This window comes from Ostrinia furnacalis, unplaced genomic scaffold, assembly GCF_004193835.3.
Source record: "Ostrinia furnacalis isolate ACB-3 unplaced genomic scaffold, ASM419383v2 OfSCF4936, whole genome shotgun sequence".
NCBI classification, from domain to species: domain Eukaryota; kingdom Metazoa; phylum Arthropoda; class Insecta; order Lepidoptera; family Crambidae; genus Ostrinia; species Ostrinia furnacalis.
Genome location: NW_021135175.1, coordinates 745197 through 758970, shown reverse-complemented (window position 1 = coordinate 758970; position 13774 = coordinate 745197). Strand labels below are relative to the sequence as shown.

At 36.4% G+C, this 13774-nt stretch overlaps 1 protein-coding gene across 1 annotated transcript in view; it reads right to left on the bottom strand.

The window, feature by feature from the left end:
- LOC114360333 (uncharacterized) overlaps nucleotides 1-13774 on the bottom strand; it is a 140882-nt gene that overhangs the window by 44920 nt on the left and 82188 nt on the right. Inside the window, exon 3 of the mRNA XM_028315018.1 lies at nucleotides 892-936. The gene's annotated coding sequence lies outside the window, so the exon portion shown is untranslated. The remainder of the gene's footprint in view (nucleotides 1-891; nucleotides 937-13774) is intronic.

Genomic DNA, 13774 nt, shown 5'->3' with positions numbered 1-13774 from the left:
GTTGGTGGAACAACAAGTTTTATGGGAATGCTTACTAGTACTAGTATTATAAAATGTCATCGCCCGGGGACTTTATGAATGCGTATAAACTTAAAGGTGTAAATCGAAGATAATTACATTAAATGATGATTCGTTTCCCAATCTACAATCTGTGTGTAAAACAAACAATTTAGGTAAACAAAAACAAATGACTGCCTTAGTTTTTCGCGAACCTTTGCGTAAATTATGCACTTCGCAGACTACAAAGATCACCTTGCTTTGTTCGTTTCAATTAACACAGATATTTATGGCTTACGAAAAACATCCACAAAAAGGTACAATACTTAGTCTTGGTATTTCCAGTGTAAAAAGGCTTGTAATTACTGATTTTATCAACAAAAATCAGTTTTGAGTTAAAACGGATCGTTGGCTTCCCTATAATTATACTTCAGACATCCATTGCCTTAAACTACCCTTTTGATCATTTAATTTGTTAATTCAGTGTTAAGATTACTAAATGATTCACGTTTTATACTTACGACAGATTAACTTAATAAATTATAGGTCAATAACCTTTCAAAATAAATGACTACCATAAAAGTACGTACAGCTGGTACAGCGACTATGATTCATTAATAAGAGGTAAAGGAACTACTAACATATAAAAAATATGTAGAGTACGTATACGTAGAAATATTTAAAAGATTTCAATAATACTCGAGTAAAATTTCTAATAGATAAATATCAGTTAGTACGTTATTATTTTATCGTAAAACGTGCTTCGGTAAGCCCTATAATAAGTCATGGGTTCCTTGCCTCCTGTCTAGTTATATGAAACATAGGTATTAGTAACGAATATTGACGGCAATAATTATAAATTCATTAATATTCAAAGGCATTTATTCGACTTACCACTGGAGGCGTTTTCCGAGGCGAACAGCGGGGCGGCGTTGTAATCTGTAACAAACGATTTTAACTTTTAAATAAGTCTTTATTTTTGTTTGAACTTTTTTATTTGCTACCTCAAATTAAACGGCTATTAAGTTGCTAACAATGTTGCCAAAGTTTCTCATTTGTTACTAAAAGGTACAAAATACTTTTTAATTGAAACGCATATCGAGGACGTACCAGATATTAACTATAAAATCAAAACCCAGTCGTTTGACCATAGTTGCAGTAATAAACAAGATAAAGTGAACATAAAAATTACGAGTAAATTGATCTGTGCTCTAACTCTAGACTCTAGAATATTGTAAAATTAGTACCTACTAAAGCAAGCAATATTTTTTTGTGTCTTTTACTTGGCTGTACAAGTACGAAAAGTAAATATATTTTATTAAATTGATTTACTTGTAAAAATCTTAACACTGCTTCATTTATCCATGTTTTATTTAATCTACAATTTAAGTAAACTTTATTGATTTCTCGAATCGAATAACCTACTTTTAACAAAAGCGATGACCTCGCACTGTATACCCAAATAACTACATTTAACAGGTTTTCTCCATGTAAATATTTACAAATTGGATGAAAATAGAACAGATTACTGGCACATGTCGCGTGTATTGCAGTGTACGATAGCTTCTCGATGTCGTTAGTTACAATTTCCATGAGCCTTAAGTGTATCAGAATAGAGTTCAACATTCGACCGAAAGCGTTTAAACTGGAACGGATGGTATTACTAGTTAAGGATGTGACAACGAAAGGAAATAATAATTTATAATTAGTCTGCGATTTGGCAGAAAATTTGTTACTGGAAGTTTAGAATGTATAGCAACTGTGACGATAAATATTTCATTCATTCATACAGTTATTTGAGTACGAATGTTGGCATCAGTCCTTTTAATCTATTTTAGCAAGCTTACAAAGTCCAAATGATATTTTAAGCCACAATAGGTTACAAAATATCGCAAGGGAATGCTACTGAACTGAATCATAATGTGACGTTTCAGTCGTACAAAAACTTACATTTTTCAACATCATCACAAGTCAGTTGTGCACACAATGCCTTCATAACCACAGTTCTTTATTCTTAACGCTCATTTTTACACACAGAATTAAGTCCAAAGTTCAATAAAATTTCTGTTCTAATGCCAAATAACTCGAATTCAAAATTCGAGTGCACTGCATTTTTCACATCCCTACGACTAGCAACGTTCCTCAAGCGGGAAGCATTACGAGTGCGAAGGCCGCGGGGTAAACGACACTCGTTTACGCAACACGCTAGACGCACCAGCGTAAGCTGACCCGCCATCTTGGCAACTGTCACATTGACACGGAGGCCATCTTGAACGGCCGATGACGCATGACGTCTATAATAGTACCCGCCAATTTGCGCGTTTGACATAATCAGTGTTTTTACTAAGGAGTTCCTAGTGTAATGACTATAAACCTATACACAATGGAATAGGTAGTGGTATATTTTGTCGACAAAAAATAACTTAATTTATTGTTAGTACAACTAGCTAGTAGGTACATTTGACGCACTTACTTAAAAATTTAATCAGTATTCTGATGCGCACAGTGCAATCCAAGTATTGTAATCTCACGTTTCTGTCGATCTTACTTATAGTACCCTTTGTTAATTAGATTTACCAAATGAATCAAATTAAAATAATGGATCGATTCCGATTATATCAATCGAGAGTTAATCGACACCGCCACTTGATTTAAATAGGTGTGATAATAAATTAAGACTATGACGTCATCAAATGTTGAAAATAGACTAGCGGCCGATGTTACAACAGTAACAAATTCAAGTCGTCGAAATAAAGGTTAGGCTATTTGGAGCGGCGCGGACGTCCTAGCTGTGATAGCGACAAATGACTGTCAGCGATGCGTCCGCGCCGATGCACGGACTATTTACATGGACGCTTCTAGAAAATGCAGCTTCAGAGGCCCAGGAGAAGAGAAAAGGTTCTTCTTAAGTACATTAATATTTAAGGTTAGGCTATTTGGAGAGATAGAGGTCTCTCTGTTGTACATAGCGACAAATGACTGTCAGTGATGCGCCCGCGCCGATGCACCGTCTATTTACATGGACGCTTCTAGAAAATACAGCTTCAGCGGACTAGGACCCGAAAATTGTTAATGTTGGTGTTGGTTGTATTGGGGACAAGACTGTCAAGCGATGCGCCGATGCACGGACTATTTACATCGAAGCTTCTAGATAATGCTGCTTCAGAATAGGGACAAATTTTAATAACTGTCGTGAAAGCAATGTTAATACACGAAATTTTCACATCGACACATTATGTAAAATATGTTAGTGGCCAAGGATGCTGAATTTATAACTCTACATTATGACATGTATTGACAACTTTATTGCAAACAAGTATTAAAACTCATAGGCAAATTGAATTTAAAAAGTATAATTACTTATTTATACAAAATAAGCTGCAGTTGGGTACAAACAAAGGTTATTTAACTGAGGTTTGCTTATAATGGCTGTGACATCGAGTTCATTAATAGAATAGAATAGTGATTATTTCGTAAAAGTACCTATCAGATTAACGTTAGAGGTGACTTTAAAACTAACTTAGGTGTCTTGTTTCCAATTAGAACACTTCAAAGTCAATGTCAAAGTATTTTAAACTTGCTGTATAGAATTTCAGCCATCTTACAAAGTAAATTTTCGATTATTTGTAACCACTCGAAATCAGTTCGTATATTTAAAAAAATACAGAAGAAAATATTTTTATAACGGCCAGTGTCAATAACCTAAAGAAAACTGTCGCCAGGGAGAGAGGGAAAGCTGTCATATCAATCATCTGTCATTGTAGTTTAACAAAAGAAAATCGTGTTGCATCGCGTTAAAAATAATTAAAAAAACAACGAAGGATCAACCTTTGGATGCTTTGGCGAATGGCATTTTGGCACCGACAAGTCTTATTTGTCAACAAAACATTGTATTCAGTTATTGATAGTCTACTCATGTCATGTAGGTAACCGTTGAAGGTACTTATTTATTGCTCACTTTGCAAGGTTATTGTAGCACTGATTTAGGTCACAGACCTTTTCATGAACAATTTCATTCTTAAATTGAGATTTATTGACTTATTTTTTTCATTCAATGTATTCGGAACGTAATAATTGAAAAATTCAAAACGGACTGTAAATTCAAACACAATGGATTAGCGGATGATAAATGCTAACAATTTTTCAATCAGGAACTAAAGTTGTATTACTTTCACGGGACTTGGTTTTTATTCTTTCATTTTATTTGTACGTTTAAAATGATATGCGCAACCCAGAACGGATGTTCAGTCAGAGTCAGAACGTATTGCAACTCTACTAATTGAAATTGGCTAACAAAATTCAAACTCATTACGTTAAGCCTGCATAACGAAGCAGAAACTGTCGGTTTCCATTTTACATAAAATCAAAGTGACATACTGATCGAGTATTCAGTGGATAGCCGGCAGCCATGTTGCCTACGTCGGCATGCAAATACTCAGACGCACACAGGCACAGAGGCCGTCAGTTCTAACCCACACAGATACAACAGCCATTGCCTACAACACACACATGGGAGTTCTGTCTACACTATGAGCGAGCAGGAGGTAGGTACATACTCTTGAACTTCGCAGCGAAAAGTATAGACTACAGACGGCACATCAACCTAAACACTGTAGAATCTTATAGAATTGTGATACGGGCGATTTTGCAACTAAACTGTATAGTTTTATGTGCTTTCGTCTGTACAACCTTTTTTAGAGGCTCTAATTCTAGATTCAAGCCTGTGGTTGATTCAATATTATGTAGTCCAATCTCAAGAATTTATAGTAGTAGGGTCTTATCCTACTCAAGGATGAATTATGATAAATTCATGCTTCATTACAAGACGAGCACGTTCAAGCTAAAAATCTAAATTCAGAAATTAATCGGGCCTTAGTAGGTATATTGCGTCTTGCNAGTTAAAGTTTAAGTGACAGCACACTAAAATTTTAACTAATAATAAAAGTTCATTGACAGCAAATTCACTAATTAATATCATTCTTGCGTAACATAATCTAGAGAAATCTTAGTAATACTACGAAAAATAAAATTAAATGTTATTACTCTTGGGCATTGCTCTCTTGAGATAAGAACTTAATTACGTGTGTGTAATTAAAATGACAAATGGTTGTTTTTATATTACGTTTGTTAATTACAATTAAATGAGTTAAGGTCATTTAGCCGGTTTTTAAAGCCTTGCCTACTCATTCCTTTTGAATTTAAAATTAATTCATGAAAATTTTGTTAGAATGGATATTCTGAGTGAAAAAATATCATATTCCGAGTGTTAATTAAGTAACAAGCATAAGCATTAAAATGAAATGTAATTTCTCCTTCTAAAATAAACGTAATAATAACTAATTTCCTAGTCTCATTAGAAAACTCGTTGTCGTCGTTAAACAGGACAAACTATTTGGAAGAGCGAATGTTAAAGATACAAATTGTATATCTTTTCATAAAATTTTCCTCTTCCCAAATCTTTTACAAGTCAAGTTGCATCTCCACAGTTTTGACGCCTGAAAATGTTTCTCAAAGACGTTACTTTTAAGTAAAACTTCACATTTAATCCCGAAACTGAAATGTTATTTTAGAGAGAAATAAACCGACATTAAATCTGAAGCCTGTCAGCGTTCAGGCTATCTTTTTCATCTTTTTTGCGCGTTAAAAAGAAGCGAATGTCAGCTCGGACGAGCAAAAATACATCTCCAGTCTCCACAAGGTGACTTCCTGATTTAGCCCAGTCATTCTAACTCGAAAAAGGGTCTGAGGTCAAAGTATAGAGGTATAGATTCTGTTTTGACTATTTAAAATCTAGATTACTTGTTAACTGATACTATAAATAATGGTCTTTTGGTAAAAGTAAAATACAAAACAATCTAAACTAATTTAACAAGAGTCTACGCTACGCTATGCTATGTTGCCAGAACTGTCTCCAACACCAATTACTTATTTGATTTCAATAATGATTGCCTGCTGTATTTATTTTCTGATCAAGTAATAGAATTAAAAGATTTTACTCATACTTGATTGAGTTGTACCTATATTTTTTAAATTTTAGTTTTAAGAAGCGTAATGAAAAATGATTTAATATTTTTTATGTAATTAGTTAACTAGCAGTGAAAGTAGCCAGACACCTGTAGTGTGTAAAATTCGCACTTTGTGAACTAGAATAGGTGGTTAGTTCATTTGGGATTGTCTATTTGACGCGACAACACTAGTAAAGTTAGTAATTTACGCTAAAATAAAACTTTATTGCGGGAGACACAAAGACTGACCAAGGTTATGTGGTCTTTAATTTTATTGCGCAGTGGTGTTATAATATTACGTTTTCTGCGCAACTTGTAAACATATTTCTAGATTTGTGTAAGTTAATTTGAACTGAATAGTTCCCTTATTTAAAACCTGCTACATTTTTCCGTTCATAGTTAAGTATGATATTTTGAAACACCGCTTTTATTAAAGACTTTAAATTAAAACGAAACCGTGCTGGTACTTAATCGATTTCGATACATCTTCTTACGGGCGTGGCGAAAAGATTATCCAATTAACAACGAATGTTACATTGTATGGAGAAACTGGACTTACGTACACATAATACCTATGTTAAAAGATACCATCAGTGTATATCCTTAGTATTATTACCATGCCCTCAGCCAACAAGAAAAAGCGCGTCTATAAAGGGCTCTTGAAACTCGTAACACTGGCCCTTTAATCTTCCCAGCTCATTTCAATGTTCCTGACCTACGCCAGTATACACTGTGCGCGCCCGAGTGACCGCGCATGTGTGGTTGCAACTGCATAGCATGTGCATTGCTGTGTACGCATACCCTTATGTACTCCGCCCTTATGTGGCGTAGGGCTTCCATTCCGCTGAGAGACCTATATTGATATTTGTTGTACGTGGCTACAGTTTTCGTGACTGTTTTTGGTGATTATGTCGAAGGCTTGTTTTAGTATATTATGGATACTTTGATTTTATGTAGCGTTAGGGCTTCTAATTTGACGGAGAATGTTATTGACATAGAGCTACATGAAGTTGTTATTGTTATGGCTGTTTTTGGGTGGATACTACCAACTTGTTTACGAAGATTACCTGTATTGTATACTAAAGGTTTGGTAAATAGACAGACAACTTACTGACTACTTATTTACAATATATTTATTTATTACATGTATTTAACCGTTACCTACATCTTTAAATAAATAGTGTCTTGAATCTTCTTGAGGTTTGTCCAGACACTATTGTTCTCTATACAACAAATAGAATAAACGTTTTAGTATAAGCATCCAAACTTTATTAAGAGAACCTTCAGGTCTGTGTAATTATGTCAAAGGTGTGTTTTATAAAGAAAATCTTTGTTTGATTATACTTATAGTATTTCACCACCCACGTAAGTATGCGCAATGGAATGCGTCGAATTTTCGGATACATACAAAATCATTTGTAAGTGAAACCCCTTCAGTATAGTTTTAATTACTGTAATAAAAGCACAAAAATCGCATACGCATGAGTCAAACCACTTTCGGCGATTATCTTTTTAATCTTTGATGACATCATCCATGCATAATGCAAACAGTTCCATTAGACACGTATTCCAGTATTTATTCCACCCTTTACTCCAGAAATGTAAATGGGTATACACGAAGTATTGATCCGAGCCTACCTCAACCCTACTCAGAAAGTTAGGAGCGAAACAGGTGCCCTTGGGAATTAGGCATCCTATAGGGAGGTTATCCTGCTATAGCCTTGTAGAAAAGGTATATGTAGGGCGCGGCTCTTTCATAACGAGTTATATTTTTAGGCACGGTTTTTTCTACGGATTCTGAAGGTTATTTCTATTCAAATCAAAGGTATTTATTCAATTTTGGCCAGTATTTTGGAACTTTTGTACGCTGCAGCATTTTATGTAACACTATAACTGGTTCGAATGAAAGCCAGGCTGCAAGTGCCTGGTATAAATTTAAATCAGTGTAATTAAACAAATACATTATTATTATAATTGTATATTATTATCTTTTGAGGATACAAGTCCGGTGAAATCTTTGGTATGATTTATGCTGCTTGAATTAGATTAGTAGGTAATACTGCTTGTATAAAGGTTAAAGTTAACGTCAAATTGATTTAGTTATAGAAAATTGTTCGATGACTCTACATTTTAATTGGTTCTATGTGGTTTTTTTATTGCTTTGCATATGGGTTCCATACTGATATAGACGAACGAAAATATACACACAAAAATGTCTCGTCTACATTCCCCAACTTTATCACCATTTTCTCTATACATGACTCGGTGTTTATCAAAGTGAGAGTAAACATTATGCGTGGCGTTGGAATGTTATCGATTTCCTCGGACGACATCGCCTCAATTTGCGTACAAGAAAACTTGGGACCGGTTATGTTAAGGTGGTAGCCCTAGACCAGACAGGGGGGAGAGACGGGTTATGGATGTTAAGGTGCGTTATCATGAAGACGAATACGCAAGTATTTTAAACGAGCGAGCAATGTTCGTCCATGCGCCCGAATGCCATGCAATTTTGCGAAATGGCATAATATTGGTTACATAATCGTTCCGAACTTCCGAAGCATAGAATCATCAACATTATTCTCATCATCGTAGAATAAGGTTAACAGAAGCCTACGATGCGATGTCTCAGTTGGACAAAATAGTTGTTGAATACTTTTTTGCTTTGGGTATCAATCTAGTTTAATCAATGTAGTCTTACAACTTTCTCGCCAAACACGAACTTATAGTTATGAGCTTTTATTGCATCTCAACGTCAAATTGCCATCTTTCGCCAATAAGCTTCGCATTCGCAGTGAAAACGCAGCTTTAGGCAGCCCTAGACGCACTAAGGGGGGGTAGGGAGGAGGGAGCGAGTCCTGACCACGTACAACCGAGCGCCGCTGCACCATGGCCTATATTTAGCGATGCATTTCCACGGACGTGCTGTTTATTGAACGTATGCTCCAGCTTTGCACATTCGCGGTTTTGCATTAGGATTATTATTTGTGTTGGGAGTTGTGATTATTTGCACCTATGCTTGTAGTATAGTAATTTATTTATCTTGAATCTACATCAAAGTGTGAAGAATGATGCGTGATATGTGCACGTTCGCGATTCCGCAATTTCCTCTGTGCTGATTTTAGTTACTAATTTTTCAATTAAAATAAATTGATATTAATTTTTAAAACGATGCTCAATAACATCGAAATCAACTCAGAAGTTTTCGAAACAGACGAAGACGTTGCATGTTTTAGTATATTAGATACCTACTTTAGACACAAAAATAAACGCACGAAACACGAGTTTAATGAAAATGGTATAAGAAACCTTAACATCCTATTTAAAGGCTCAAAAATTATTACTAAAACTTAATTAGAACTTGAAAATAACGCAAGAACTCAACTCAATTACTATCTAACTAAACATTTTATTACCACAGGAACAGACGCATTGCGCATAATATGGGTTGGTGTGTTCGTATGAATTTACTCCACAACCGTAACGAATAAGCCAGAATTAAATTATAAGTTTAAAATGACACATCGATTTCAAACATTTTCAGTTTAAAATGACACATCGATTTCTTGCCTCGACGACCTCTTTGTGAGTTGATTACAGTGAGGTATGAGGGTCGTTTTGTGAGGGTACCGATGAAGAGGTAGACAGATAGCACGTCATTCTTTAGGGCCGATATTGTCAGTCTAGTTTAGACCTATAGGGAAATAAGGATGTATATTACAGGTACAGGAAATAAGATTATTCATATAATAATCCCTTTGCAGGGTACAGATCTTATCCCAAGTAGGACTAGTAAGCTAGGGTCACGCTTCGTAAAACCATATAAGTGTATCTGACAGAGCTATCTGACACTCAGATTTTACTAACAAATCAACACTAAATTAGAAAACCTTGATCTGAAATTCGTATTTCATAGTAGGCAGTTAGGTATATCTGAGTCGTACGTATAAGATATATTTTTTCTTTATAGATGTATTTGTCACAAAGCCAAAACCTCTATCCAGTAATCAGTATTCACAGACAAATTATAGACAGACAACAAAATGAAACTTAAAAGTGCAGCTTAATTTCATACCTGAAGTTTTTCGTCAACTTCAAACTGACATCCCTAATTACCTGTCAAGGATACAACATTGTTACTGTCACTAACAGTGACATTGAACTGTGAGAACCTACGCCCATTTCCTTTAAGGCACTCTCTTGAAGCCCATGTGATTATATTTCTTGGAACATTCATGGGTAGGTAGAGTCGTGACACGGCGTTCTTATGAGGCCATTGAGCAAAGGCTTTTATTATAATGTGCCTGTGTCTTCGTAGTTACCCATTCAATGAGGAAAATAGAAGCTTGCAAGTAGTTTTTGAATGAGCCCATTACAGTTTAACTGATGGTTAACTTTTTAAACTGCATTTAAGAATAAGTATATGCTTAAAATTCATCATCAAGGCTCCCAAAAACCTGCATTACAGTTACTAAAGTGTGTCAAGCGTTATACTTCACGGCTAAGTTATTTTAAAGCGGTAAATTATGGAGATCAACACTTCGATAAAGACCTTTGATTACACGTTCGCGCCGAGTCCTCACTTTCGTTACAATGTTTCCAACTTTGGCCATAAATTTCCGCAGCTAATTTTGTAGAGTAACATGCAACCAGGCCTGTGGTCACACGTGGGCGTAACCGCTGACCCTTCCCCCTCCTCACCTCCCCTCTGTCCCATGCAACCTTCTGGGAAGCCTGCAGAGTACCACCATGCATTAAAGTCACGACAAAGTAACTTGTAAGTAATGACCCAGGAATGTGTGCGGACGTTTTAATGGAAAATCCAATTGGCGACGGTCTCTCTTAACGTTACGTCTCAGATATATTGTGAAACTTCTCGAGTCTTTTCAAGATATTCATATGGTATTTCGAAGTATGTGATAAAACTTAAACGACGTAGTATTCAATAGATAAAGATCAAAATTGGCATAAAATGAAGATCTGGTTTAAGATAAATCCATAAATGGGCGAATCACCAATATTTATGAGCACAGAAAAACAATATTACGACAGGTCATTATAATACGAAAACAGTTTCCACGGCCATATTTCATGCAGTCAACTTCGGAACATGACTGATAACGATTCATAAGCACGAACTCAAACTCCAGATACCAGTTTTAATACGAGAAAATAAGTTACATTAATATCGGAACGTTCCCCGTTCTCCGCGATAAAAAGTAATGAACGATAATTGCTTAATAAGATAAGTGGAACAATACAGTGAAAGCATATTTTCCAACAAGTTTCACTGCAACTTTTCTGAGAAGGAGAAACCGAGCGGGAAATGTTGAAAAAGTCGTACAAAAACGTGTATAGATCCCGCCGCATCGCACCGCCGACGCAATAACATAAATCGATAGAGGAAGCCCTCCGACTAGTTCAGCAGTGCGTGAGGGCGACCTAATACACCACTACGATGCATGCGGGCTAAATATACAGGGCCCGCTGCGTTCCTATGTTGCACCACGCCGAACGGAACTTATGTCGCAACGACAACGTCCACAATTGCTTGTCCGGTGAAAATAACCGGTTTCCACGCCTAACTGGGCGATAGAGAGCCTTGCCCGGTTTAGATTAGAGCGGTTTTCGATCGCCGGCTCGGCGGAAGAACGTCGTTTCGCAATGCAGCGCCGGCGTAATAACACAGCTAGGTGCATTTTCGCTGCAATTTCGCTCTCGGTCGGGCTGTGTGTTTGTGGCGTGCTGAAGATCAGGGCTAACGATCGGCGCGGTCTTGCGTCCCGCTCGCACCCGCGCGCTCGCCGCGTCTAGCAAAAGGAACGCTACAACTCTATCTGACAGGCGACGCGAGAGGCTTTTGTGCGTTTTCCATGTTTATGTTTATACAAACTCACGTACAAGGGGTGCTTTGAACGCCGGTTGCTGCGTGGTTATAAATTCCGCGGCCGCTTTGTTTTTATTCTGATGACTATGAATTGCACGCCGCCGGCCGGGGTGTCTTGCGTGCGTTAATGTTAATTTTATTGCGCTGACCTTTGCGTACGCTGATAAATTCGTGATAACGTTTTACGATAGTATTTTAACAACCTCACATACTTCACTGCGAAAAGCATATTTCGTATTCGAAATTGAACTTGCCTACTCCATAACAATAGAGCAAAACTAATATCATGAATAGTCTACAAACCTAGTTGTGGAAAATTGATAAATTCAATAGAAATTATTGGAGCGTTGTTATCAGTATTATTTGACTTGTAGTAATATTGCTTGGTTTCCTTTCAAGAGAATTGTTTGACGTTGAGAATGAATCACTGATGAAAATAGAGCGTTATAACTTGTAGAGATAGGAGCGAATAAGCACAAGTAGGCACTTAGGTCAAAGATAAAATGATTTATTGCTTAATATGTGGTTAAAAATACCTTATACATAGTATAATACGAGTACAAAGCTACTAAAATTTCACAACGCTATAATATGAAATTAATTTTATCATTTTTATGCCAAATAGACTTTAATCTAAAATAGTCTATGTATATTTGTTGTAGTAAAAGTTACCTATTTATATGTATAAATTCTCATCTCAAAAATATGTCATCAAGCCATATTTATCTCTGAGAAAGTTAAATCATCAATTTTAATGTGTTTATAAATAAGTGACCCAGTGTAAGCTTTTCTAACTTTCTTTTTACATAGCCTCTAATTCATTGACCCCGAGGACCCCAATGTTGTTACAACGTTTTCCCCCCTAATGAAGAAGGTCAAGGCACTTTTGGGCACGTAATTGAGGCTTTATGTCACTAAGGATAGGTAACTGATTGTTGTTTACTGTGTTATTTTTTTCTTGAAAATGTAGCCTGGGTCTTTTTAATTACAAGTTTGAATAAAAAAATAAAACACAAGCGTAAAGAAATTCGTGGAAACGGTTTTTCAGTTATCTGCCAATTAAGAAGATATTTGTATTGGGTCATGTAATATATTCCATGATCATCAGTAAAAATTGATAAAAAATCCTCTGCATCCATCATGTTATCATAAAATGTAGTTAGGTATTGGAATATAATGCTTGTAATGACAATTTATAAAGGGGGTACATTTCCTCCTAATTGTTTTAAAGATCCTGTATTTTCTTACAATTTTCAAGTCGAGAGCCAATGCAAAGGATCGAAGTTTACAAATTAACAAAAGGCGATCGTGTTGGCGTAATGAAGCCCTCGACGTCGAACGCGAAACAAACGAATATCGATACTGTGTTCTTAATTCAAAAGGCGAGCGCTTTTGTTTTCGCGAGCTGTCACAGCGCGATGACGACCGCTAAAATTGGGGCGTAACCGGCAATGTGCGATTACAGTGCCGCTGTTACGGCGTCCGCGTAACCGAACGAGTACTATATTTACTTTAGGCACGTGTTCCGGCCTGAATGGGACGGCCTGCCTTGCCCTTGAACCCGGAACGCACGCGGAACGCACCGCCCGCCCAAACGGCAAGCCCCTTTCGCCCCTTTTCACCCTAAAGCTACCCCCCTAATCAATAGCCCAACACCAGAACGTGGCCACTATGACAAGCCGTCTTGTTAGTGAAATCGGGTGGTTTTGTTAACAACGTCAATGTTTTCGGTAATTGGTTTCAACGAGTTTTGTAACAGTCGACCAAATGATTAGAAACTGAAAACGAGTAGGATTTGATGAAGAATATCTATCATTGATATTGCACTGTATTTTTTAATTATAATCGTCTTAGTGTGTATTTTATTTTTAATATTTTATGAAATACC